Genomic DNA, 27,172 nt, shown 5'->3' on the forward strand with positions numbered 1-27,172 from the left:
CAGGAAGGAGGGATGTGCAGGTGATGGGAGATGCTTCATGATGCGTAGTATCTGATCTGGATAGAAATTGTTTTAAAAACTAAACATGTATAAAGGCATTTTACATACAAAGACTTTGAGTAAAAGACTCAGAATTGAAAGAGTAAAAGTCAGAAGTATACAGAGTTCATGTTTTGACTAGAATGGAGGACTTTTCAGAAATAGAAGAGCTTAAGGGAGTCAGAGCTTGAGACCAGATTGTAGATGTTCACACAAAGGCCTAAATATTGAGTGTTGGATTTTGTTCTTCTGGTGAAGAAATGGACTTGGAAGTGGTGGGTCTTCTTTTATATGCTCATAATGAATAACGACTAGTGCTTGTCCTTTCATATCAGTAGAACTTTCTTTCTTAACGAGTCAGTGTTTAGGGCTGTGGTTTACACAGCATAGAGCTAGGTTCATGTTTTGTTTGCTAGAAATAGATACATGTATCATTGAAGTAGAAGGCATAGGCAAGGGCCCCTTTCTCATTCTTCCCTCTATTCTATTGTCTTCTTTGATCTCTTCCCCTAGACCACACCTAATTAGGCAGTCTTTTTCTTTTCTTTAATTTTTAAAATATTTTTAAATAGAGATGTTTGGCTTTCATGGTAAATGAGTTGTGTATCATGAGTGATTTTTGTTGGTAGCCCAAACCTTTGAAAGTTTTAAATGAAATCAAATAATATGTACTCTTGTGGGGCCTAATTAATAGCATGTCGTTTTCTAGTATGTTGGGCTACATTCATAATTCTCCTGGTATTTTTTGAGGTCACAGATTAGACACTTCTATAGGTACCTGCCTCCTCCTACCCTCATTGGACTACTTTCCCAATGTAGCCATGTCTATTGTCTATATATTTTATGTTCCATTTTGTGTAGGTTGTGTTTTCTGCATTCACTTGGGATGGATATTGTGGTTGTTTCAAGTTTGAAGCTGAATTATGAATAAAACCTGAACATTTCAACAAATACAAGTCTATGTGGATATATGCTTTTGTTTTCATGGGAAAATACCAACAAATAGGATTCCTGGTCACACAAATGGTTTGCAGTGTAATTGTGTGGTTTTACCATCTCACCAGTAGTGAGTGAAAGTTCTGGTTTCTCCATCATTTTCACCAACATGTGTTGTCAGTCTTTAAAGCTGAACTTTAAGGAGTATGTCTGCATCATGCTATAACTTAAAATTGTATATCCTTAGTGATTAATAATATTTAACATTTTTCATTTACTTACTGGCTATTCATGTTTTTGGTGAAATGTCTCTTCAAATCATTTGCCTATTTTAAGTTACTTTCTTTGTGCTTTTATATAAGTGATCTTTATATTTTCATGGTACACTGGGCTTGGCACACACCTGCAGTCCCAGTGCTCTGGAGGCTGAGGTAGATGGATTGTCAATTCAAGGTAAGCTTGGGCCACATAGTGAGACCCTATCACATAACAAACAGGAAACAAGAACAGTTCCTGATAAGCCTTTTTTTACTTGTCTCTGTTTTATTTTGGATTTTTTTTTAAAAAAAATATTTTCTTTGAAAGAACCATTTTGAATTTGGTTTACTTTGTCAGTGTTTTCATTTAGGGTACCTGGTTTCTGTATACTACCTGCCAAATCTATGTCTTTTAGCAGAATTTAAAAAAAATTAAAGTGTGTGAAAAAAATATATATCCCTTTTGTTTTTATTTATCCTTGCACACACGCGAATGCACGCATGCGCACACACACAACACGTGCAGCAGATCAGTGGGCAACCTGCAGGAGTTGGTTCATGGTCCTTATTGGACTCATGTGTCAGGCTTGACAGCAAAGAACCTTCACCCGATGAGCCATCACACTGCCCTCTAGCTAGTAGAGGACACCTGTGTTTATTTTGGAAGTATAATTGTCTAACTTTTAGGTATAAGCCTATGATTCGTTTTGAGTAAATGTTTGTAAATGACAATATTGTTGTCGGTGTGTTTGTTCAAGGATCATTTGTTGCTGAGACTTTTCTTTTCCCACACCTGTGTTGAATATCGTGTGTGTGTGTGTGTGTGTGTGTGTGTGTGTGTGTGTGTCTCTGTGTGTGTGTGTGTTCCTACATTTACTATTTGCTGCTTTACACTGAATTGTGTGTGTTTATGTTTAATTACAAGAACATACATTGTCTTAAAATCAGGTAGAGAAGGTCCACATATCTTTGTTTATTCCTAAAATTGTTTTAATGGTTGTGCTGTTTTAACTCTGACCCAGGAACTGGCAAAAGCAACACAGGAAAGGAAGGATCTGTTGTGGGTCAGGGTTTTTGTTCCAGTGCTGTGGAAACTGTGATGGCCAGAGTGACACTTAGCTGTTGTGTTAAGAATAGGAGGCTGCTTGCCTACTTCTGGGGACATCAGGATGGAGAGAAGGGGCAAGAAATGTGGCTATAAACCTCAAAGCCCAACCCTCAGACACTCACTTCCTCCCTTTAAAGCTACAACCTTTTAAAACAGTGCTGGCAGCTGGGGGCCTAGTGTTAACACACATGAGCCTGTGGAGGACATACTTCATTCAAACCATGGCGTCTCTGTTGCCACTTGTGAATTGCCAGGTCAGTTGTTGTCAAGACAAGGCCCCTCTTAAGTCACCCTTAATGCCCTAAGTTCACAGAAATTCTCTTCTTGCTGCCCCCCAAATGCTGTGATTAAAGGTGTGTACTACTGTGCTGGGCACCATGTCAATTTTGGTTTGGTTTGTTTTTTTCCCCCAAGAGAAAGGGATTCCCTGTAGCCCTGGCTCTCCTGGAACTCACGATGTAGACAGTGCTGGTCTTGAACTCACAGAGATTCTCCTGCCTCTGCCTCCTGAGTGCTGAGATTAGAGGTGTGCATCACCACCACTGCCTCCCCCCATGTCAGTTTTTATAAGAATGTTTGTTGGGATTTTGATTGTGACTGTGTTGAATCTTTGGTAATTTGAGAAGCAGTGCCATGATAGTTTGGAGAATGTCCATGAATGAGCATGGCATCACCATTATTTTACAACTAACTGAGTTTCTTTTACTGTTTCTTAGTATTTACCATAGTCTTACGTATGTGTTGTTAAATTTATCTCTAAATATGGTTTTGAGCCCAAACCAATGCTCAGTGCTCATCTCCCACTATCTGTGGGGTCATAGTTATACTCTTTCATCACAGGCCTTTTCACATGTTGCTATATCAAAGCATTCTTTCACCAGTGTCTGTTTTAGGAAAACATTTTTCACGTGTCTGCTCCTTTCACCTGTGTGCCCCAGCAAAACATCATTTGACACAACTAACATAAACTAACTAAAAGTTTCTACTTCAGAACTCTTTAGATGTTTAAAGAATTCACTAATGAATTTACTGGGCCCATTCGGGTCTAGAATCTTCTCTGTAGTAAAAGCCTTTGATTATGATTTTAATTTTTCATTAGACTTGGAATTTATGTATAGTTTGTTTGCTGTTTGCTGCGATAATCTGTTTCAAGGAATTTTCTCTGCTTCATTTAAGTTGTCAAATTTACCGGCACCAAGTTGTCCTTAGTATATGTTTCATATTTGAAGAATTTTCAGCAATATGCTTTTTCAAAAAAAAAATAATAGTAGTAGTTTGTTTCTTCCTTTTCTTAACTAGTCTAGCTAGGGGTTCTCAGAACCAGTCATCTTTATTTTAGTGATTTGGCATATATTTCTTTATGTACATGTTTTTATGTACTCGAGCAGTTTTTACTGTTATTTCCTCAGTTCTGCTTTAAGTTTAATGTGTTGTTTTTCTTAAAACTTTGTTCTTTTTCTGAGTTGGAGTTGTAGATTTCCAAATGTATTTAGCTTTACTTTATAATCTGATAATTTAGTTACCACTTAGTTTTTTTTTTATGATTCTTGAGTTGTATATGTTTTAGAACCGTATATACTTATAAATATTTTAAAATTGCAAGTAACTTTTTATCAATCTTTACTTTGTAGTCAGAAATAATTTTCTGTGTGAGTTCACTCCTTATACATTTATAGTCCTGTATATGCTTGTGTTGAATATGCCAGGAGACATATGCACTTGAATATTTGTTTATGTGGTTGGTTGTAGTGCTCAGTTAATCCAAGTTGGTTTATAATATTAGTCATGGGTTAGATATCTTTACTGAGTTTCCTGTCTATGAATTTACTGTTGTGAAGGGATTTTGGATCTTGAAGTATAATTGTGATTTATCTGCTCTTTGGTTCTGTAATGCTTGCTTCATGTATGTTGTAACTTGCTACATAAACATTTGTAATTTATTTTGTAATTTTGAAAGGCTGACTTATGAACTGTCCTTTTATTCCTGATAGTAGTCCATCTCCTGAAATCTTTCTCCAGCGGGAACCGGGTGGACGACCTAAATTTATTTCTGATACTCTGTTCTGCCTGTTGCAGGCTCAGTCCTATTTAAACCCTATTTAGACGCTCACTGCAAGTTGTAGGTTCTGTACCTACTTATGCATTCTCTCTGCCTCTCCTCCTCTCTGTCTCTCTTCTTCCCTCCCTCCTTCCCCCTCCTTTTGTGAAAGGGTTTTTCTGTAACAGAACCCAGGTGTCCTTTGAACTTCGTAGACCAGGTTGGCCTTGAACAAACAGATCTGTCTGCCTCTGCCTCCCCAATGCTGAGATTAAGGGCATGCCTCACCATGCCCAGCTGTGGTCTTTATTTCAGAACAACTGGCTATAAAGCATGGATTACCAAAGCTTCATCACAGGTTTGATTGATTTGCTAGAGTAGCCTATAGAACTCAGGGGTTACTTTCTCTTTGTTTATCTATTGTACATGTGAATATTTTATATCAAGCATATCAGATTTTTAAAGATTGTTGTTGTAAAAATATAAAAATAAAAAAAAGTATAGTTGTCTTTTATCCCGTTAGGTCCGGCACCTCAGTGCCCCAAGATATCTGCTATATATCTTGGCGGAATCACATCCCAACTCCGCGGCGGCCCATTGTCTCCTGCCGCTGCACATTTTCCTACACTCAAATGATTACATAAAAGAACACAGAACACAATAATCTTAGATCCAACTGATAAGATATAATTGCCCACTTAAACATACAAAGCCCGGTACCATCCATCCCTTAGGAACATTGATAACAACCTGTAAATATACAGAGCAGAATCCTAATGCCACCTGCTAAATTGTCCTGCCACAGCTTCTCTGCCCCTCTCTCCCTCCTATCTCTTCCTCTCTCTCTCTCTGTTTCCTCCTCTTCCTTCAAACTTCTCTCCCACCCATCCTTCCCTCTCCTCCAATGACAGGCCTCCTTCTATCCTGTACTTGCCCCTCACCTATACTTTACAAATTCAATGGGGAGGTGGTTCTGGTTAAGTCACCGGAGTTCTGAGTCTGTGACTAGACCGCTGTCCTTGGGGCAGTGGAATTAGCATCAAAATACGGATACCTTCAGGGCAAACTACAACAAAAGACTTTGTAATACATTTCATGAATATAAGGCAGTATCCTTGGGAAATGAGGTACCATTCTGAACATAGAAGTTCTGTTTGATACATACCTTATATATAATTTTATATAATATTTTGTGTATAACTGTTATTAATTCAACCAACAGGAAGACTAGATATTAATTCAACAACATGAAGACTAGATATGGGATTTTCTGCATCTCTAGTCATGTCAGTACTCAAAATGTCTGACTTTGAATATTTGAATTGGGTGCTCATCTGTGAAGGGTGTAGGGAAGAATATTGCAGAGAGCACAGATGAACTGCCAGAGAGAGGAGCTGCAGAGTCCAAGGTATATGGATAGGCATAGGGAGCTCTCTACACATGCTACCTGTCCTCTAGACAGCCATGTGTCTAGTAGTCTGTCCTTTGGGTTTTTATAAGATTTCATTACTTAGGTATGATTTATTACATCTTAGCTGTTAGTGACCAACTCATTTAGCCTTTTTTTCTACTTAGACAACTCGGAGTATATCTTATGGTAATTTTAATCATGATTTGGTCTGTTTGGGAAGACCAGTCATATCCGGTCTTATTTCAGGATCCCCAAGTCACCAGTCATCTCATTTTAAAAAGATATCATTACCACTCTAGAGATTCCAAGAAGTGAAACTTTAGGCTGAGAGCGAGGACAGAGAACAGAGATCACATATTTATTCTTGGTATATCACAGTGTCATTCCTAGTAATGTCATTAGCCTATATTGTCTTGAACAGTTTGAATTTTTTCCACTTAACTTGATTCAGCTAAGGCATTAACTGAAATGTGGTTTTACATGGCAGTTGAAATCATCCCTAGATGTTCACCTTGGCTTCACCACCTTCCAGTTGTATGACTTTAAAAGTTGCTTCTTTATTATGTCCATTTCATTGTATCAAAAATAGGACACTAATGACTTTTTTGGCCTTTATCAGTTAATATATGCCAAGTAATTAGTGTATTGATTTATTGTAACACTGTGTTGCAATTTTTGTATTGGGCCTTCTCTGAGCATCTTCTCTGTAATTTCAATTTCTTCTAATAGTACTTCCTTCCCAGCTAGTATTTTCTTATTAAGGGTTTTTCCACTAACCTACCACATTTAATCCTTATCTGTTTTATGTTAAGTTCTTTTCCACTAGGATACAAGTTCTTTGAGGTGAGAAATAAAGGTAGGGATTTATCCCTAGAACTTGGAAATGTGTGGAATGTATTACAGTCTAAGTAACTATATTCTGAGTTGTGTGCCAGACATTGACCTAAGTCCTGAAGATGTAAAAACTGAGTGGTGTACAGAGATCGTTAAGAATGCACGTGCCGTGTAGTGGGAGAGGTTTATACCTGCAGCACTGCAGTGCTCTTGCTCATTTGAAGTGGTAATGATTGTAAGGTTTCCTGGGCTTGGCCTGGCTGATGGTGTCAGTGAACTGTACATTTAAGGTCATTTCCTGGAAGGGGTAAGTGTGTAAAGTTACAGAGCTTGATGGTTTAGGCAATATATGTAGTCCCAGCTAAGGACAATATAGATAAATGGATAGCAGAGGAGGATAGGGCTAGCAACTACACACCCGCAGGTTTTTTATTCTCAGCTACATGTGGCAGTGAGTTTTGGGGGCTCAGTTAGATATTTTATAACTGTCTGCAACATTAAATTAAACTTCAAAGTTAGTTTCTGAGAGTGTTTTTCATTATAGATCATTATAAAAGAATTGTAAAAACTTGATTTTTAATAATTGCCTTTTGGAAATTATTTGAGAAATATGATCAAAACATGAGTAATACTGGTTTTTCTATAAATTTGAGGAGCAAATTTATATATATGTATGTATATATGTATGTATATATATATATATACACATGTTATACACACACATACACACACCCCATGCTATATTAAATTTCTACTTAATCAGTTACTTACCATAAAGGAATCTGCTAAACCATTATGTCCACTGTGATACACAAAGCAAGTACTAAAAATAACTATTTAGATGGAGGACCCATAAAAATAGCACTCTAAATTACTGGACTAAATTTGAGGTATTTATTTACTTTCTATATTTTAATACAATTAGGTTAAAAGCCTAAAGTATCTTTTAAAAATAAGCTTCTTACTACATTTGCCATGAAAAGAGGCTGCTTTTGTGTGTCTTTTAATGTCTGATGTTTAATATTTAATTTGCAAATGTAAAAACAGTATTTGGCAGTTTGATTCCTTTAAAGGATGTGCCCTTTTAGAAACAAAAATTATGAACTCACAATAATTAAAACTGCTAGATTAGAGTCTTAACACTTGATTTCTTTAGAGACATGTTTCATTTTCATAGATAAAGCAGATTTAATTGGTGGTTAGTAACTTTCTGTATCATTGTGTTAACACTGGTGTTGATCCGGTTGAGATGAGGAGTGGGGTCTGATTTAGCCATTTTTACCTTTTACTCAGATGTCTCTAGGGATGATGTTCTTTATGAGCCTGATGTATTGGGTGGTTTTCTTATTGAGCAGAATTGTTAAAGTGATGTTTTCTATTCATTTTTGCCCTTCTAGATTCATTATCTTATTTTTTTGTTTGCTTAAGAAGACAGCTGGTGAAAGTATAAGTGTGCATCTAGTATTGGGGCACAGACACATTTTAGCATAATGCAAATCATTGCCACTAGTGTGTTTTCTTTTTAAAAACATAATGCAATATTTTGAACTATTTTATACAACTTTAAGCATAAAGATACCATGTGATATAGAGAATAGGAAAATTTTGAATCCAATTTTGAATCACATATTGCATTTATTACTGAGCATTTAAGCAATAGTTCCTGAAAAAAAAATGGGTGTAACATTAGACACTATTGGTTGGCATTTAATTGGCTAAGCAAAACAAATGCCCTTTGGCAACTGAACTTTGCATCATTCATCAAAAATTTTTGGAGTTATCTACCAAGAATGGAATTGAGTATTAGACTTTTATAATAATGATTCTCTGAGAGTCAAGAATAATAACACAGCTCCTTTCTTTATCCTTTTTTCTTCCTTAAGGAATTGCATCTTGTGGAAAAGGAACAAAGAAGAACTTTCTGCAAGGATAAAATGTAAGACTAATTGGTATCTAGTAAGACATTTTTCCTCTAACCATGTTATAAAATGTAACCATAGTGAACCATTTCCTAAAAATTAAGCTATTTTTGTGACCTTGGATGACAGTAATTTTAGAGTTTATCTGGAGGATTAGTTAAGATCAGTTGTAAGATCTCACTGAAATGTATAATATTGAACGTATATTATCAAGTTTTCTTATTTTATCTGGCCTTCCTAAGATAACCTTTAAACTTTTCACTTCGTGTACTTCCATGTAAAATTTTAATTAATATGTTAATTTTCATCTTCATTAGAACATTGCGGTTTTCTGGGTGGTGGAAAAAAATAAGGTTAAAGGACATAAATTAAATAATTCAAGGGAAGATTTTTAAATAAAAAGTCAAAGGAAGTCTATCCATGACTCAGAGGCGAAGGTCAAAGAGAAAATGAGAATACATTTGAGGGGGTGTTTAGAGGATTGAGTATTTTGTGAGGATTTGAGGTTGCTGCCTTCTTGAGCCCATGTTTACAAAGGTATGGATTAAGTTACCTTGATCACATCAGCCTAGGTAAGTGCTTACAATAAGCTAGTAAGATGGTCGTCCTCAGAGCCTTCATAAGTAAAACCTCATCTGAACTTTACTTTTTATTTACGGTAGAAGAGACATAAATTTTGTTAATATTAGATTATTTAAAGTTAAGTAGTTTAGAAACATTAATGGGGATTGAACCTGGTAGTTATATTAGAAAAATCTCAGGGAAGGTATGGGCTTTGTTGTTATTGTTTCTTTGGGTTTTTTTCCCTTTGTCATTTCAAGAATACTTCTGCTGCTGGGCATAGTGACATACCTTAATTCTACCTCAGGGAAGCTGAGGCAAGAGGATCAGAAGATTCTTGCCAGTGTTGCCTATACAATGAGACCTTGTCTTAAAGGGAATACTTTTGCTATTTAGCAGTCCTCTGAAGGAGTTTTTTTTTATGATTTAAGACTTATTGAAGTTATAGTCAGTCTGCTGCTCCCTCCATGAGGCGGGTAGGTAGAGTGTCTTGTTCATATCTATATTCCTGTGGCTTAATGGGCTGTATTGGAGTTAAGACTTGCTTGGAAGTTACTAAAATATGTATTAGATGGGAAATGCTTTAAAGATACGTATACTTGAGAACCTCAGATTAGGAATTTTCCCTTTAATTGTGGATAGAAATTAGAGGCTTTTCATGGGGACTGACAAAAGTTTTAAGGTAATCCCTGTTTAGTTATCTCTTGTATTACTGGATTCACTTTTAAAATTTAACTCTTTTTTATGTTTATATACTTTTATTTTTCTCTCATATATTACAATCTTGGCTGCATTTCAAATTCCCCTCCCACTAGCACTCCTTCCCCCAGATTCATTCATTCATTCATTCATTCATTCATTCATTCATTCATTCATTCATTCATTTTGGTCTTTCAAGACTGGACTTCCCTGTGTGTAATCCTGGCTGTCCTGGAACTTGCTTTGTAGATTAGACTGAGCTTGAACTCACAGAGATTTCCCCCTGCCTGTGCCTCCTGAGTACTGGGACTAAAGGCATGCTACTCTACCACCTGGTTTCTTTTGTGTTTATAAAAGACCCCTTGGTTTGTAGAAGTTTTTTTTGTAATTTTTTTTAAAAAATTAATTTGTGTGTGTGTCTCTGTGTGTGTGTGTGTGTGTGTGTGTGTGTGTGTGGCTGTGCACACCTGTGTGCCTAAGCAGAGGCCAGAAAAAGCTATCAGATGGCCTCCTGTCAGTTTATATTTGTTCATTTGAAGTGAGTCTCTTCCCTGAGTGTGTGGCTAGCTTGAGAAGGCAACAGGCTTCATCAGTTCTAGTTTTTACTTTGTGATGATGGCCAGGCTTGCTCTATGGATGCTAGGTTTCAAATGCCAGCCCTCCTGATTTCAGAGCAAGGACTTAGCCTCTGAGCCATTCCTCCAGCTTCTAACCTTTTTTTTTTTTTTTTTAAAGATCAGATTAATGCAGGTCTTTCTTTTTGGGAATCTTCGTGAAGTACTCAAGTTCCTTTCTAAATTTGTTTTTTGTTCTTAAAGGATAGTTGGAGTTTAGATAAGATTATTTAGAGTGCTGGGGATGAAACTTAGCCCTCGTTCATGTTAGGCAGTTGCTCTACCACCTAACTAACTCTCCAGCCCATACAAAGGTTTGGATTTAGGTTTAAGAATAGTTATTGAGAAGGACAGAGCATGCTTGTGTATGAGTACACATTTAATCTTGAGTTCTTTGTTTTCATATTCTTCCTTGTGTCACATGGTTATTTACATTGAATTAAACATACGAATTTTCCTTTGTGAGTTTTTTCTATTTACTTTCCAGATAGTTATACACATTTCCAGATGTATTTCTTTGAAAGGGCACTGATTTAATTTTAGAAGATACATTGTTTGACATAAGTTTTTGAACTTTTTGACATTTATGAGAAGGCAAAGAAAATGGACTGTGTTGGTCATTGTTTAATGTGTGCCAAGAAGAATGTGTTTGAGTAGAAATTTCTAAAGTTGATAGGTCAAATTACTTGAGTGGTTTTTTTTTTCTTTTTCTTTTTTAACACTTGAAGCATATATCTTGACATTCTGATTGATCTAATAATTGAATTTAATAAATGGAATTTTTTCTCATTTACTTCTTGGTTCATGTATTTTGAAGCTCTATTATTGGATACATACAATTATTTAGTGTCTTTGATGAGGAATTGGCTCTTTTGCCATTAAATATCTCTCTTCATCTCTGTAATAGGTTATGAAATAGTTACAGAAATAATTTCTGGTTCCTGAAATCCTTTTTTTTTTTTTTTTTTTTTTTTTTTTGCCTTTTGGCTGTTTGTAAGAATTTTATTTTGTTTTATTTTTTGTTTGTTTTTTGGATATCTTTTAAATCTACATTTTAAATGTTTTCTCCTTTCCTGGTTCCCCCTCTAGAAACCCGCTATCTCATCCCCCCACCTGCTTCTATGAGGGTGCTCCCTCACCTGCATACCCACTCCCTCCCAACTCCCCACCCTAACATTCCCTACACTGGGGCATCAAGCCTTGACAGGGTCAAGGGCCTCTCCTTCCATTGATGCCCAACAAGGCCATCCTCTGCTACACATGTGGATGGAGACATAGGTGCATCCCTGTGTACTCTTAGGATGGCGGTTTAGTCCCTGGGGAGTCTGGTGGGTCTAGTTGGTTGATGTTGTTGTTCTTCTTATGGGGCTGCAAACCCTGTCAGTTACTCAGTCCTTTCTCTAACTCCTCCATTGGGAACTCCATTCTCAGTTCAGTGGTTGGCTGTGAGCATCCACCTTTGTATTGATCAGGTTCTGGCAGAGCCTCTCAGGAGACAGCTATATCATATCTGTATATGGGCTGAATTCCCCCAGGCGGGGCAGTCTTTGCTCCAAACTTTGTTTCCATATTTCCTCATGTGAGTATTTTTATTCCCCCTTTTAAGAAGGTCTGAAGCATACACACTTTGGTCTTCCTTATTCTTGGGCTTCATGTGGTTTGTGAATTGTATCTTGGGTATTCTGAGCTTTTGGGTTAATATCTACTTATCAGTGAGTGCATACCATGTGTGTTTTTCTGTAACTGGGTTACCTCACTCAGGATGATATTTTCTAGTTCCATCCATTTGCCTAAGAATTTCATGAAGTTACTGTTTTTAATAGCTGAGTAGTACTCCATTGTGTAAATGTACCACATTTTCTGTATCCATTCCTCTGTTGAAGGGCATTTGGGTTCTTTCTAGCTTCTGGCTATTATAACTAAGGCTGCTATGAACATAGTGGAGCATGTGTCCTTGTTATATGTTAGAGCATCTTTTGGGTATATGCCCAGGAGTAGAATAACTGGGTCCTCAGGTAGTGCAATGTCCAATTTATGAGGAACCACCAGACTAATTTCCAGAATGGTTGTACCAGCTGTGTAATTCCCATCAACAATGGAGAAGTATTCCTATTTCTCCACACCCTTGCCAGCATCTGCTGTCACCTGAGTTTTTGATCTTAGCCATTCTGACTGGTTTGAGGTGGAATTTTGATTTGCATTTCTCTGATGACTAAGGATGTTGAACATTTCCTTAGGTGCTACTCAGCCATTCCATAATTTGAGTGTATCTGCTTTTATGTGGAGGTCCTTGATCCACTTGGACTTGAGCTTTGTACAGGGGGATAAGAATGCATCAATTTGCATTCTTCTACATGCTGACAGCCAGTTGAACCTGCACCATTTGTTGAAAATGTTGTCTATTTTCCACTGGATGGTTTTATCTCCTTTGTCAAAGATCAAGTGACCATAGATATGTGAGTTCATTTCTGGGTCTTCAATTCTTTTCCACTGATCTACCTGTCTGTCTCTGTACCAGTACCATACAGTTTTATCACTATTGCTCTGTAATAAAGCTGAAGGTTGGGGTTGGGGATTTAGCTCAGTGGTAGAGCGCTTGCCTAGCAAGCGCAAGGCCCTGGGTTCGGTCCCCAGCTCCGAAAAAAAGAAAAAGAAAAAAAAAAAATAAAGCTGAAGGTTAGGGATGGTGATTTCTCCTAGAAGTTCTTTTATTGTTGAAAATAGTTTTTGCTGTCCTGTTGTTATTCTAAATGAATTTGCAAATTACCCTTTCTAACACTGTGAAGAATTTTCATGGGGATTGCATTGAATCTGTAGATTGCTTTTGGCAAGATGGCCAGTTTTACTATATTATTCCTGCCAATCCATGAGCATGGGTGATCTTTCCATCTTCTGAGGTCTTTGATTTCTTTCTTCAGATACTTGAAGTTCTTGTCATACAGATCTTTCACTTGCTTGGTTAGACTCACACCAAGGTATTTTATGTTATTTGTGACTGTGGTGAAGGATGTCATTTCCCTAATTTCTTTCTCAGCCTGTTTATCCTTTCAGTTGAGGAAGGCTGCTGATTTGTTTGAGTTAATTTTATATCCAGCCACTTTGCTGAAGGTGTTCATCAGCTCTAGGAGTTCTCTGATGAAATTTTTTGGGTCACTTCAGTATACTATCATATCGCCAGTAAATAGTGATATTTTGACTTCTTTTGCAGTTTGTATCCCTTTGACCTCTTTTTGTTGTCTAATTACTCTGGTTAGAACTTCAAGTACTATATTGAATAGGTAGTGAGAGAGTGGGCAGCCTTGTCTAGTCCCTGATTTTAGTGGGATTGCTTGAAGTTTCTCTCCATTTAGCTTAATGTTGACTACTGGTTTGCTGTATATTGCTTTTACTATGTTTAGGTATGGACCTTGAATTTCTGATCTTTCCAAGATCATGGGGATCTTGGGGCGTAGTTAGTGGGGGTGTGTGTGTTAAATTTTGTCAAATGCTTTCTCAGCATCTAATGAGCTGATCATGTTTTTTTTTCTTTGAGTTTGTTTATATAGTAGATTATGTTGATAGATTTCCATATATTGAACTATTCCTGCATCCCTGGGATGAAGCCTACTTGATCATGATAGATGATCCTTCTGATGTGTTCTTGGATTTGGTTTGTGAGAATCTTATTATTTTTGCATTGATATTCATGAGGGAAATTGGTCTGAAGTTCTCTTTCTTTGAAGGGTCTTTGTGTGGTTTAGGTATAAGCGTAAATTGTGGCTCCATAGAACGAATTGGATAGTATTTCTTCTGTTTCTATTTTGTGGAAAAGTTTGGAGAGTATTGATATTAGGTCTTCTATGAAGGTTTGATAGAATTAAATAGTAAACCCATCTGGTCCTGGGTTTTTGTTTGGTTGGGAGACTTTTAATGGATGTTTCTATTTCTTTAGGAGTTACGGGACTGTTTAGATGGTTTATCTGATCCTGATTTAGCTTTGGTTCCTGGTGTGTGTCTAGAAAATTATCCATTTCATCTAGATTTTGTTGAATATAGACTTTTGTAGTAGAATCTGATGATTTTTGAATTTCCTCAATTTCTGTTGTTATGTCTCCCTTTTCATTCCAGACTTTGTTGATTTGGATACTGTCTATCTGTTCTCTGGTTAGTGTGGCTAAGGTTTTATCTATTTTGTTGATTTTCTCAAAGAACCAGCTCCTGGCTTTGTTGATTCTTTGTCTAGTTCTTTTGTTTCTACTTGGTTGATTTTAGCTCTGAATTTGATTATTTCACGCCGCTCCCCCTGTTGGGTGTATTTGCTTCTCTTTGTTCTAGAGCTTTCAGGTGTGCTGTCAAGCTGCTATAATGGATGCTGTCTCCAATTTTGGAGGCACTCAGAGCTATGAGTTTCCTCTTAGCACTTCTTTCATTGTGTTCCATAAAATTGGGTATGTTGTGCCTTCAATTTCATTAAATTCTAAAAAGTCTTTAATTTTTTCTTTTATTTCTTCTTTGACCAAGTTATCATTGAGTAGAGTGTTGTTCAGCTTCCGTGTGTGTGTGCTTTCTGTCATTATTGTTGTTATTGAACACCAGCCTTAGTCCACGGTGATCTGATAGGATGCATGGGATTATTCCTATCTTTTATATCCGTTGAGGCCTGTTTTGTGACCAATTATATGGTCAGTTTTGGAGAAGGTACCCTGAGGTGCTGAGAAGAAGTTACATTCTTTTTGTTTTAGGATGAAATGTTCTATAGGTATCTATTAAATCCATTTGGTTCATAACTTCTGTTAGTTTCACTGTGTCTCTGTTTTAGTTTCTGTTCTTGCCGTCTGCCCATTGATGTGTGAAGTCACCCACTATTATCGTGAGGTGCAATATGTGATTTGAGTTCAGTAAAGTTTCTTTTTATGAATGTGGGTGCCTTGTGTTTAGAGCACAGATATTCAGGATTTAGAGTTCATCTTGATGGATTTTTCCTTTGTTGAGTATGAAGTGTCCTGCCTTATCTTTTTTTTGATAACTTGTGGTTGAAAGTTGATTTTAGAATGACTATTCCAGTTTGTTTCTTAGGATCGTTTACTTGGAAAATTTTTTCCCATCCTTTTACTCTGAGGACATGCCTGTCCTTGTTACTGAGGTGTGTTTCCTGTATGCAGCAAAATGCTGGGTGCTGTTTCCATATCCAGTCTGTTAGTCTGTGTCTTTTTATTGGGGAATTGAGTCCACTGATGTTGAGAGATATTAGGGACCAAGATTGTTGTTTCCTATTATTTTTGCTGTTACAGGTGGAATTATGCGTGGCTATCTTCTTTTGGGTTAGTTGAAAGGAGTTTACTTTCTTGCTTTTTCTAGGATGTAGCTTCCCTCCTTTTGTTGGAGTTTTCCATCAGTTATCCTTTGTAGGCCTGGATTTGTGGAAAGATATTGTGTAAATTTGGTTTTGTCATGGGATATTTTGGTTTCTACATCTATGGTTATTGACAATTTTGCTGGATATAGTAACCTGGGTTGTCATTTGTGTTCTCTCAGGGTCTATAAGACATCTCTGCCCAGGATCTTCTAGCTGTCAGTTTCTGTTGAGAAGTCTGGTGTAATTCTGATAGGTCTGCCTTTATATGCTACTTGACCTTTTTCCCTTACTGCTTTTAATATTCTTTCTTTGTTTAGTGCATTTGGTGTTTTGACTATTATGTGACGGGAGGAGTTTCTTTTCTGGTCCAAACTATTTGGAGTTCTGTAGGTTTCTTATATGCTTATGGGCATCTCTTTCTTTAGGTTAGGGGAATTTTCTTACATAATTTTGTTGTAGATATTTCCTGGCCTTTTAATTTGGGAATCTTCTCCCTCTTTTATATCTATTATCCTTATGTCTGATCTTCTCATCTGGTTCTCCTAGATGTTTCAGATTAGGATCTTTTTGCACTTTGCATTTTCTTTGACTATTATGTCAATGTTTTCTGTGGAATCTTCTATCCCTGAGATTCTCTTTTCAATCTCTTGTATTCCATTGTGATCTCCTGATCTCTTTCCTAGGTTTTCTATCTCCAGGGTTGTCTCCCTTTGTGATTTCTTTATTGTTTTTATTTCCAGTTTTAGATTCTGGTGTTTTTTTCTTTTTTTTTCAACTACTTCACCTGTTTGGTTGTGTTTTCCTGTAATTCTTTAAGGTACTTTTGTGTTTCCTCTTTAAGGGCGTCTACCTGTTTACCTGTGTTGTCCTGTATTTCTTTAAGGGAGTTATTTATGTCCTTCTTAAAGTCCCCTACCATTCTCATGAGATATTATTTTAAATCAGAATCTTGCTTTTCCGATGTATGGTGGTATCCAAGATTTGTTGTAGTGGGCAAACTGGGTTCTGTAGGTGCCAAGTGGCCTTGGTTTCTGTTGCTTATGTTCTTGCCCTTGCCTCTTGCTGTGTGGTTTTCTCTGGTGTTAGCTTGTCTTGCTGTCTCTGACAGTGGCTTGAACCTCCTGTAAGCCTGTGTGTCAGCACTCCTGGAAAATCAACTCTCTCCCCATGGGATGTGGGTACAGAGAGCTTGGTACAGGGTAAGCTCAGGGCACAGATGGAAACCAAAGGATCCTGTCGCAGACTGCTTCTTGGTTCCTGTCTCCTGACGTCTCCATGTGGGTCCCTTGGAGCAGAAGTGGTCATCCTACCTGTGCTCTCAGGTTTTTCAGCACCCCTGTGAGACCAGCTCTCTCCCCGTGTGTTCTGGGCACAGAGAGCTGTTGCACAAGATCAGCTCCGGGCGCATACAGAAACCAGAAGGATTGAGTCTTGTATTTTTATTTTCTGTGTTACACTTGGGATATGTCAGTACAGTTATGTGTTCCCTATGCAGATGGATTCCAAAAGAGGTCTTGAGACCTCTGTAAGCTGCCAGGTGGGTGCTAGAAGCCAAACCCAGCTCAGATTCTTTGCAAGAACATTCAATGCTCTTAACCTCTCAGTCATCCATTGCTACAGTCTCTTTTAAGACTTAAAATGAGACATGTGATGTTACATACCTGTAAATCCAGGTCTCTGGAGCCTGAGGCAGGAAGACTGCTTTGAGTTAAAGTTCAGCTTGAAGTACATAGTGCGTTTCAAGCATACCTTGGCTTGCACAGACCCTGCCTCAAAAGGATTGGGAGGGGCTGTTAGTGAGGTTTAGCAGTTGGATTGTGTTGTATCTTGGATGGTTTTCTTTGAGATGACTTTGGTTACCTTTTTTTTTAAAAAAAAAAAATTAAATGTAGAAATGTTTTGGCCACAATTTGAGTATTCTAGTCTTTTCTTTGTAATTTCAAATGGTAATGTATTTGAATTGTCTTCATTGCCACGATACCACCACTCATCTCTTATTTTCAGTTTCCTTTCCTTCTGTGATTTATTTGTATGGTAAATACATGAGTCTAAGATCACGGTTTTACTCTAGAAGTATATACCACCCACGATGGTTTCAAAGTTATTAGTATAGTTAGTTTTTTCTTCAGAGTTTTTCTTCTGTTTCTCCTTCATGCACATGCATGCTGGTGTGTGTGCACATGTGCATATGTGAGTAGAAGTCATTGGTTAGTCTTGGATGTCATTTCTTATGAGACATTCATTCACTTTGTTTTTCACTGGGACTTGTGGCTCACCTGCTGGCGTAGGCTGACTGTCATCCACTAAGCCTCAGGGATCCACTTGTTTATGTCTTCTTAGCTCTGGGACTAGCAATGTGAGCACTGTGCCTGGCCTTTTACTTGGGTCTTGGGGATCAAGTTCAGGTCCTTATGCTTTCAAAATCAGCACTTTACGAACTCCCGAGTCCTCATCTTTCCAAGCATACTAAATTTCTTTGTAATCATTTAAAAAAAAAAGTGTAGGAGATGAGGCTTGTGTGTGTGTGATCATATTTGTGGGAATGTTCGTGCTTATGTGAATGCATAGAAGCCAAAGGCTGATGTTCATAGTCCTCTTCGATTTCTCGCTACCTTATTGTTTAAGCTAGTGTCTCTTTGAACCTGGAGCTTGCCATTTCTGACTAGATTGGGTTGCCAGCAAGCCCTGGACTCTGCTTGCTATTGCTTCCTAGTTCTGAGGTTACATGTACTGCCATTCATGCCTAGCTTTTACGTGAGTGCTGTGGATCTGAACTCAGGTCCTCATCCTTGCACACCAAGCATTTTACCCACAAAGCCACCTCCCTGCTCTCTTAACTGTTGTGATAGCCTTGTCTACTTCCCATCTAAGCTCCTGATTTCTGGGTCTCAATATTGATCAACTATTCTTATGTTTTCTTGCTACTTTTTATTTTCTATATTTTGTTCGGATGCTGGATCTTAACAGCTTGACATTTTTGGAGGGGAAGTATTATTATATCAGATGAATCAGATGTTTTTAAACATATTCAATGATTAATTCCATAAAATAACAAATACTGGGTTAAGCAAAATGAGGCAAAAGCCTGGAAAAGGATCCATGCATATATAGACATTGCTTTAGGACAAGAATTATAACAGCAGAATAAAGAATTATTCAGTAACTAATAATGGAATAATTGATAATCTATTTGAAAAAGAAGTACCTTATTTTCTTATTTTCCACAATGCAGAAAATGATTAATCATTTTGAATTCAAAGGCAAAACTATAAAAGTTAGAAGCTTCTATAGGATAATATAAAGATAATTTTTAATACATTTAGCAGACAAAAGAGACAAGTCCAAAGATTCAGAGCACTCCTGTCAATCATGGACAGTTCAGTGAAAAAAGGAAAAGAGATTTGGAAAAGCACCTCATAAAGAAAATCTAAAGATTTACAAAGCAGGCAAAGAGAGTCTTAGCCTATTACTAGTCTCGAAAATACCATAAAGAGATTCTCTGATAACTCCAGTAGAGGGAATGAGATTTAAGTGATTAATAATACATGTTTTGAGAGGATACTTAATTATGGGAACTCACTAAATAGTTACTGTGCATTACTACCAAACTAATCAGGAAAATGGTCTCTTTTGGAGGTAAAGGAGGATTGGTTATTGAGAAAGGTTCTGATATTTTAGGAATGCTGATGCTCTTAAGTTGTTTTTTTTTTTTTCAAACTGTTTTATTGGTTCTTTGTGAACTTCACACCATGTTCCCTAATCCCACTCACTACCCTGAGCCCTTACTTACCCTCTATCTTTGCAATCTCCCCCCACAACAGAGCGAAAAAATATAGTTTTGGAAGCTATAGTGTGTTCCACGGTATACCCCTTTGTCCACAATTTCTTTGCTTGCAAATACTCATTGAAATAACTTATTGGTCTTGTTTACTCTACCAATACTGGAATCACAAAGGATTCCATTTGAATATTCTCTTGTATATTCTTTCTTGCCCTGTGCTATGGAGATCCTCTAGTTTTGGATCTTTAGGACCTGCACTCCAGCAGTTCATTGATGGGGTAGATGCTGAGGTGGGCCAATTAAAAGTGTCTGAGCTCCTCAGCTTGCTGGATCTCCTGCTTTTATGACGTCTGGGCCAGCTTACCAGCACCCGCCCCCAAGTCCCCCAAAACCAGGACCAGCTCTACCCTGCTGCCCAGGTAACGTGCGGGGCCTGTTCTCCCAAGTGTGAGGGATGAGGACAAGTTTCCCATTCTCATGACCCTGGGGCCAGCTCTCTATCTGCCATAGATGGTAAGGAAGGGGAGGAAGGCGTCTCTCCCTCATCCCTGCTGCCACTGTTCAGGAGACTAAAAGCAAGCCCACCTTTCCTGTGCTCACACCCTTGGAACTGGCTCACTTGCAGCCTTCACATCCAGGGCCAGCTCTTCTATGCTGTCTAGGTGAGGTGTAGGGTCTATTCTCCTGAGTGCTACAGCAGGTCAGAGACAGGGACAGCTCTTCTACTCTCATGGCAGCTTTCCTGTCTGCTGTACGTAGTAAGGAGTAAGGGTAGGGAAGGGCTTCTCTATTGACCACACAGACACGTTGCAGCGGCCAGCTTCCACACTCACACCCTCAAGCCAGCTCACCCAGGTCCCTGCCATTCAGGTCAGCTCTATTGTGCTATCCAGACAGTGCAGGACTTACTCTCCAGAGTGCTGCGGTGGGTGTGGGGCCGGACCAATGTTTAGGTGAGGGATGGGGTCAGCTCAGCACAGCCAGTACAGTCTCACTTTCATGTGCATGATGTGTCTAGCATTTTTTTTCACAGTGGCCTTTGAGTCATGGTTTCTTCAATAGTGTTTGAGTTGTCTTGCAGACCAGGGTATTTACCATGAGAACCCTATAACCATCACTGATGGCAAAAGCATTCCCTCTTCACTGTTTTGTATACTTTTTTTTGCTCATATTTTTGATTCTATAGTATTTCTAATTGCAAAAACTTAAATTGTAAAATTAAATGTGTTTGCAGGATGTGTCCTACCTTTTCTTTTCCTTCCTTCCTTTTTTCTTTTTCTTTCTCTCTTTCTTTCTTTTTTCTTCCTTCCTTCCTTTCTTTTTCTTCAGTGAAAGTGAAATAAAGTTATTACTTTTAAAGCATATAGAAATTGTATTCAAAATAATTTTGTGTTTTCCTTATGTTATGAAACATACTGACTGATAGCACCATTATATTCATTCAGCAGGCTTGTTTATTTTCTCTGTAAACATTCTCACTTAAATGTAATTTACAGTAGAGTGAAATATTACTTATTTTTCATTAAATAACAGCTTATGATAATCTTCACTTAGAACATGAATTTCTGACTGGATTTAATGGTAAATAGTAGTGGAAATATCTCTTATTAAATGGGATTGGGAGATAGTTCTTTAAGAGGAAAGAATCATTGGTTTTACTATATATTACAATAGAATAAATGTATCTAGTATATTGTTAATTTTTTTGTAAGAGACTATAGGACATCTTTTTTTTCTCTCTCTCTTTTCTTTGTAGCATATAGTTGTGTTCCCTTGTGTAGATGTTGGGATTAAAATTACTTGATACTGTTTGATTCTGAATGTCAGAGTAGACTGTTTTTCCCTTTTTAGGATGTAATATGGTCTCTAATCTGTTAAGTCTTTAAAGATGGTATAAAAGCATATATAATTACAGTTTTGATTTTTCAGTTTCTATATAATATTAAGTAAATTACACAAGGTGACCAGGACTTCATTATAAAATAGGCTTTGTGTTAGGTCATGTTTGCCCAGTTACCATATATGTTTTAGGGATATTTTAAGCTAGGCGAGGCTAGGCTGTACTGTGGTCCTCAAAGGTCAGATATATTGCCTACATTTTTTACTTAAAACTATTTTTAATTGATGATGGAATTATCAGGATTTAGTCCTTTGCAAGTTGAGGAGTGTCTGTGTTTAGAGGAACCAATATAATTGGACTTGGTTGCAATAACTTTTTCTAATGCTAATAAGTTTCTTTGGAATATATTATTAAAGAAAGAAGTAGAACATTAGCTAAGAGTGATGGTCCATACCTGTACTCTCAGCAACGAGGCTCAGGAAGGAAGCCCAGATCAGCCTCAGTCATATAGAAAGCCTGGTACTGCTTAAACAAACTGAGTGGAACACCTCTATTCTGAAAACTACAATGCTCTGTTGTAGTACGTCACTGAGTGAGGTTTTTTAAACCTCAGATAGATGCAATGACGTGCTACATATGAGCTGGTATTATGGTCAGTGTTAAAATTATATTACTTTCAGTGATCAACAGATTCAACACAATTCATAGAAAAATCCTAGCTAGCTTCCCCAGCCCCACCATATAAGCTCTCAAAAGTGCTTTCATAGTTTTTATATTAATTAAATAGTATTGTAATTTTCAGTATTAACTTATCACAATATGAATCTTCTGGATGGCTACACACACACACACACACACACACACACACACACACACACACACACAGAGAGAGAGAGAGAGAGAGAGAGAGAGAGAGAGAGAGAGAGAGAGACTGACTGATTCATACACACATTATCTTAGATTTTATTTTATTGTAAAGATTTGTCACCTGAAGCTTAGCTCTAAATACAGGTCTTTTTATGGCAGACCCTGTCTTATTATGTACTGCTGTATGCCTCACATCTTTGATATTTGAAATAAAATTGAGAATGACTGAAGAACCATTTATAGAATTTTTGTGTAAGACTTGAATCTACCATAAAGGGGATATGTGCTTGAGTATTCTTTCTTATTACATTAACAGTCTCATAGCCAGAAAATTGTACAATTCCTACTTCATTTTTAACAGTGAAAAAACTGGCTGAGTGATTTAATTACTTGATTAAAATCACTAATAATAGCCAGGTATTTAATCCCAACACTTGGAAGGAAGAGATAGGCTGATCTCTGAGTTTAAGGTCAACCTGGTCTGCAAACAAGTTTCAAGACAGCCAGGACTACAAGGCTAGCCAGGGCTGTGTGGTTGGCTAGAACACCTTTATGCCCAAGGGGGGAGGGGCAACCAATAAATTAATCACGGGCTTCTATACTTGGGATTGCTTCTAAAGATCCTGTTTTAAATCGTTTCTTCTTTTTATGTAGTTTCAACCATAGAAATAGTAATTGTCTTATAAGCATCCAGCAATGTTTATTTCACAATTATACATACATTGAATGAGTATTTTAAAAAGCATAGTGACTGTTTTTCAGTAATCAGAAGTTTATGACACTATAAAGAATTCTGCTAGTAGGTATTAATATGATGCTTGTGAGTTGCAAAATGTAATATGTTCAGAAGAGGTTACAATTTTCAAATTACATATTTTATTTAGAAAGTACCTTATATATGTTAGAGTTTTGAAATAATAAAAATACAGACCACTTTATACATGTCTGACACTTGGTTTGATGCACACTAATATGTACCAATATGATATAGAGGACATTGTTATTCTTATGTCTAGGCTTAGAAAAGTCACAGGACATTGCTGAAGCCATACAATAACAAAGCCAAGATAAAACAAATGCTGGCTTTTTATTATATTTAAAATAAAGTTCTTGACTCAATATACTGACCCCTGTTTCCCTTTACACTGTCATTTTTTCCTTATTTTCCTATAGATGACACATAATGTATCTCAGTTCTTTGTGGCTTTATGTTATAAAAGAGGGTGAAAATGCTAAAGAATACTAGTAATTAACAAAATTGAAGCTATGACCTATGCTTTTGAATTTGGTTAGTGTGCTTGGCTATATAAGAGAATATACTTGCTCTTAGGAAATTTATACTTGAAGTATTAAGTTGTAAAGAGCATGATCAGTACCACCCACCCTCAAGCAGTTCAGATGTGTTTATATCTGTATCTATTTTCATAAGTAAAAAATACAGTAAAATGTTAAAAAATTGGTCAACCTAGGTAATAGTGTTGCATGAATTTTCTATACTGTACTTGAAACTTTTTAATATATTTGAAATTATTTTTAAACACAGAGCTAAGCATTACATTGAAAAATTAAAGTAAAAAACTATTTCAAAGGGCTAGAGAGGTATCTTAGTGGCTAAGAGTATATACTGCTCTTGTAGAGACTCAAGTTATATTCCCAGCACTCAAATTGGTCAGGAAAACTGCCTGTAATTTCCACTTCCAGTTTTAATAGCACTTACGCACACATGCAAAAAAAGTCCATACTGATACACATACATAAAAATAAATCTAAGCACACTTGCTGAGAGCATGCTTTATATGTTCTTGTAAGGCAGGCCTGGATTTTAATTGTTAGAGCGTGAATACCCTATTCAGTAGTCCTATTTAGCTGTGATGCCTCTGAACCACAGCAGGTATGAGGATAGCAAACTATCCCTAAAGGTGCAGTAGTGGCGCTTAGATCTTGGTGATAGCTAACAGTTGTTTAATTGGACTTACAGCCTGCTCAACAGGAGGGAAATTATGCCTGATGTTGTTCACCTACCCAGCCACCCATGGCTAGTGAGGTTATACATCTCAGATGAGAACCTATTACTGCCACTTTTATGAACCAACTGCATTTGGTACCGACAGATAAAAGTGACTCTCCTCTCCTCAAGTATCTTCTTCTCACAGCGGATGGAGACTATTACAGAAAGCTGTAACCAATCAAAATGTAGAGAAGGGCTGACCATGGGATACCCAGCCCTAATTAATATATCTGCAACATAACCCTACACCTAAGGCCCAGGGAAATGAATTCTCTATACTGTTCTTGAAACTTTTTAATATATTTGATATTATTTTTAACCATAAGCTAAATTTATACTGCAAAACGAAATAAACGATTATTTCAAAGGACTGGAGAGGTGACTCAGTGGTTAAGAGCATAGAAGAAGGAGTGCAAAGATTAAGGGCCAGAGGACCAAAAAGTTTGCTTCAAGATTGTGTTTCCTAGATTGGACAGAAAAGCTACACTCTTAAAAGCATAATAATATACTTGCTTACACAAGACCTGAACAGTTGATATGCTAACATAAATAAGGGAAATCACAGGAGCCCCACCCCCGAATAAAGAGCTACAAGAAATTACAAGCTGCTGAGAGAGAGAGAGAGAGAGAGAGAGAGAGAGAGAGAATATTAATCTTCCCCAGAGATGAATTCCTTAAATGGTTCTCCAATTCCAAGTTGTCAGCTCTTATAAATATACATCCAAGAAACATTAAATGAACTCAGCAGGTTACAGTTTGTATTTTTTGCATGTTATGTATATAGAGATAATGAATAGGAGGCCATGGATTTGAAAGCAGTTTGGGGGCCATGAGAGTGGTTGAAGGGGGGAGAGGAAGAATGAAATGATATAACTGTATTTATAAAGATTTTGAGATTATAATTTCATCATTTCCCTCTTTCCTTTCCTTCTTCCCACATATCACCCCTTTTATTCTCATTCACATCATGGTCTTTTTCTTTAATTGTGTAGTTGTTAGTGTTTGTTGTTGTTGTTGTTGTGGTGGTGGTGGTGGTGGTGGTGGTGGTGGTGGTGGTGGTGGTGGTGGTGGTGGTGGTTATGTATGTGCGGGTGCGTATGCATGTATATTCCTAAATATTTAAGCAAACATGTTTTGTTTTTATGTTACTTGTATATATGTTTTCAGGCCTGACCATTTGGTTTTGAATAACTAAATGGTATACTCTTTTCTTGGGAAGTCTATTTCTTATATGCAACATTCCCTAATTGCCTATCTTTTGTTTAGCATTGAAGTCTCATGAACTTTCTTCCTTCCATGTTATTAGGTCTCTTGTTCTTGTTCAACTTCTGTTTAGGTAGTCATGTTGGTGAAACTTCATGGGATAGGTTCTTGACCTTTCCAGGAGATACAGTCTTATAGAAATCTTCCTGTCCCTTTGGCTCTTATAGTCTTTCTGCCACCTCTTCCACAATGATCCCTGAACCTTAGGTATAGGATTTGTGCTGAGAAACTTAATGAGGGGTATCTGTGGGTGTAAAGATAAATCCTTAGAGTGAGTTAAGGATTATGGTGATTGTAGATTCTCCTTTATAATGCATGATTTTAGTAGCTCTGAATAGTTTTGGCTAGGTTCCCAGAACTAGGCAGAATTTCCATTTTGTTGAGAGGGTCTTAAGTCCAATTAGAGAGCTGTTGGTTACTGCCAAGGTGCACTCTTAGGGTTAGCATGCCATGCTGGTTGTTGTGTCATAGGCATCAGAGTTAAGACTGTTGTTGGTTTCTTCCCTTCTTTGGAAGCTTGAATGATTACCTAAGATTAGATCCAGCTTGGTTCCTCTGGGTTATTCGTTCAAAGGGCATGGTATCCTCAGCATCAGTTACTTAACTTCACCTCTGGTGGGAAACCAAAAGCAATAGCAATAGCCTGTAACTCTTGAACCACTCTGACTTCTGACTCAAAAGAGGGCTTTTCATGCCTGGTGTTGGGGTGTTGGGTTTTTGTTAGAGAATCTGTGTCTCTTGGTGCTGGGGAGCATTGCCTGTCCAGATGGGGACATTTCATTTAGGCTGTATGTATATTTATTATCTGATTTACATGTGTTATAAGTGCTTTTAAGTAGACAGAGCATGATTCCTTATGACTTTTTCAGACATAGTCACTGTTACTTTACCTTCTTCCTTCCGTCTGTATTTATTTCTTCACCCCCAATCTTGTACCTAAATTGAAAGCCACGTTTCCCCCATTTACCACTGAATATCACCTGTACCCTGCCTTCCCCCCATTCTTGCCCTCCTCACCCCAGTCATCTATTTTTACTTTCTTAATTTCTGTAGTTACTTCATGCTGTGTACTCACATTTGAAAGTTTGGAGATAGGAGCCTCTGAGGAGAATGATGTGATATTTGTCTTTCTGTCTGCAATATGATCTTTTCTTCTTCCATCCATTTATCTGCAGAGTTTATCGGTTCACTCTTTACTGCTGAGTAATATTCACTAGAATATACATTTTCATTATCCACTGTCAGTTGTTTCTGTTTCCTAGTTCTCTGAATAGAATAGCAATGAGCAAGTCTCTGGAGTAGGAATTCAAACCCTTTGGGCATATGCCAAGGGGTGGCATGAATGAGTGTTATGTAGAAGATCCATTTTTCACTTTCTGAGAGTTCTCCACACTGTTTTTAAGTTGGCTACGTAATACTGTGCAATCCCACCAACAGTGAGTGAGGGTTCCTTAGCCCCCACACTTCCTCCAGCAATCGTTACAGTGATTTTCCTGATTTTTGCCATTCTGACTGGTGCAAGATTGGAATGTCAAAGTTGTTTTGATTGGTATTTACCTAACTGCTAGGGACAATAAACTTTTTTTCTCAGATATTTCTTCTTTTTGAGAACTTGGTTTAATTCCAAGGCCTATATTTTGAATGGATGTTAGTCCTCTGTCA

General features: G+C 37.4%; 1 protein-coding gene across 5 annotated transcripts in view; it reads left to right on the plus strand.

Annotated features, from left to right (window-relative positions):
- Positions 1 to 27,172, plus strand: part of Mef2a (myocyte enhancer factor 2A) — a 139,604-nt gene that overhangs the window by 14,805 nt on the left and 97,627 nt on the right. For 4 of the 5 annotated variants that reach the window (XM_032893429.1, XM_032893432.1, XM_032893431.1 and 1 more), the window contains exon 2: positions 8,507 to 8,559. The exons of the other annotated variant lie outside the window; for it this stretch is intronic. The gene's annotated coding sequence lies outside the window, so the exon portion shown is untranslated. The remainder of the gene's footprint in view (positions 1 to 8,506; positions 8,560 to 27,172) is intronic. 5 annotated transcript variants of the gene reach the window in all.

The sequence above is a fragment of the Rattus rattus genome, chromosome 2 (genome assembly GCF_011064425.1).
Source record: "Rattus rattus isolate New Zealand chromosome 2, Rrattus_CSIRO_v1, whole genome shotgun sequence".
NCBI classification, from domain to species: domain Eukaryota; kingdom Metazoa; phylum Chordata; class Mammalia; order Rodentia; family Muridae; genus Rattus; species Rattus rattus.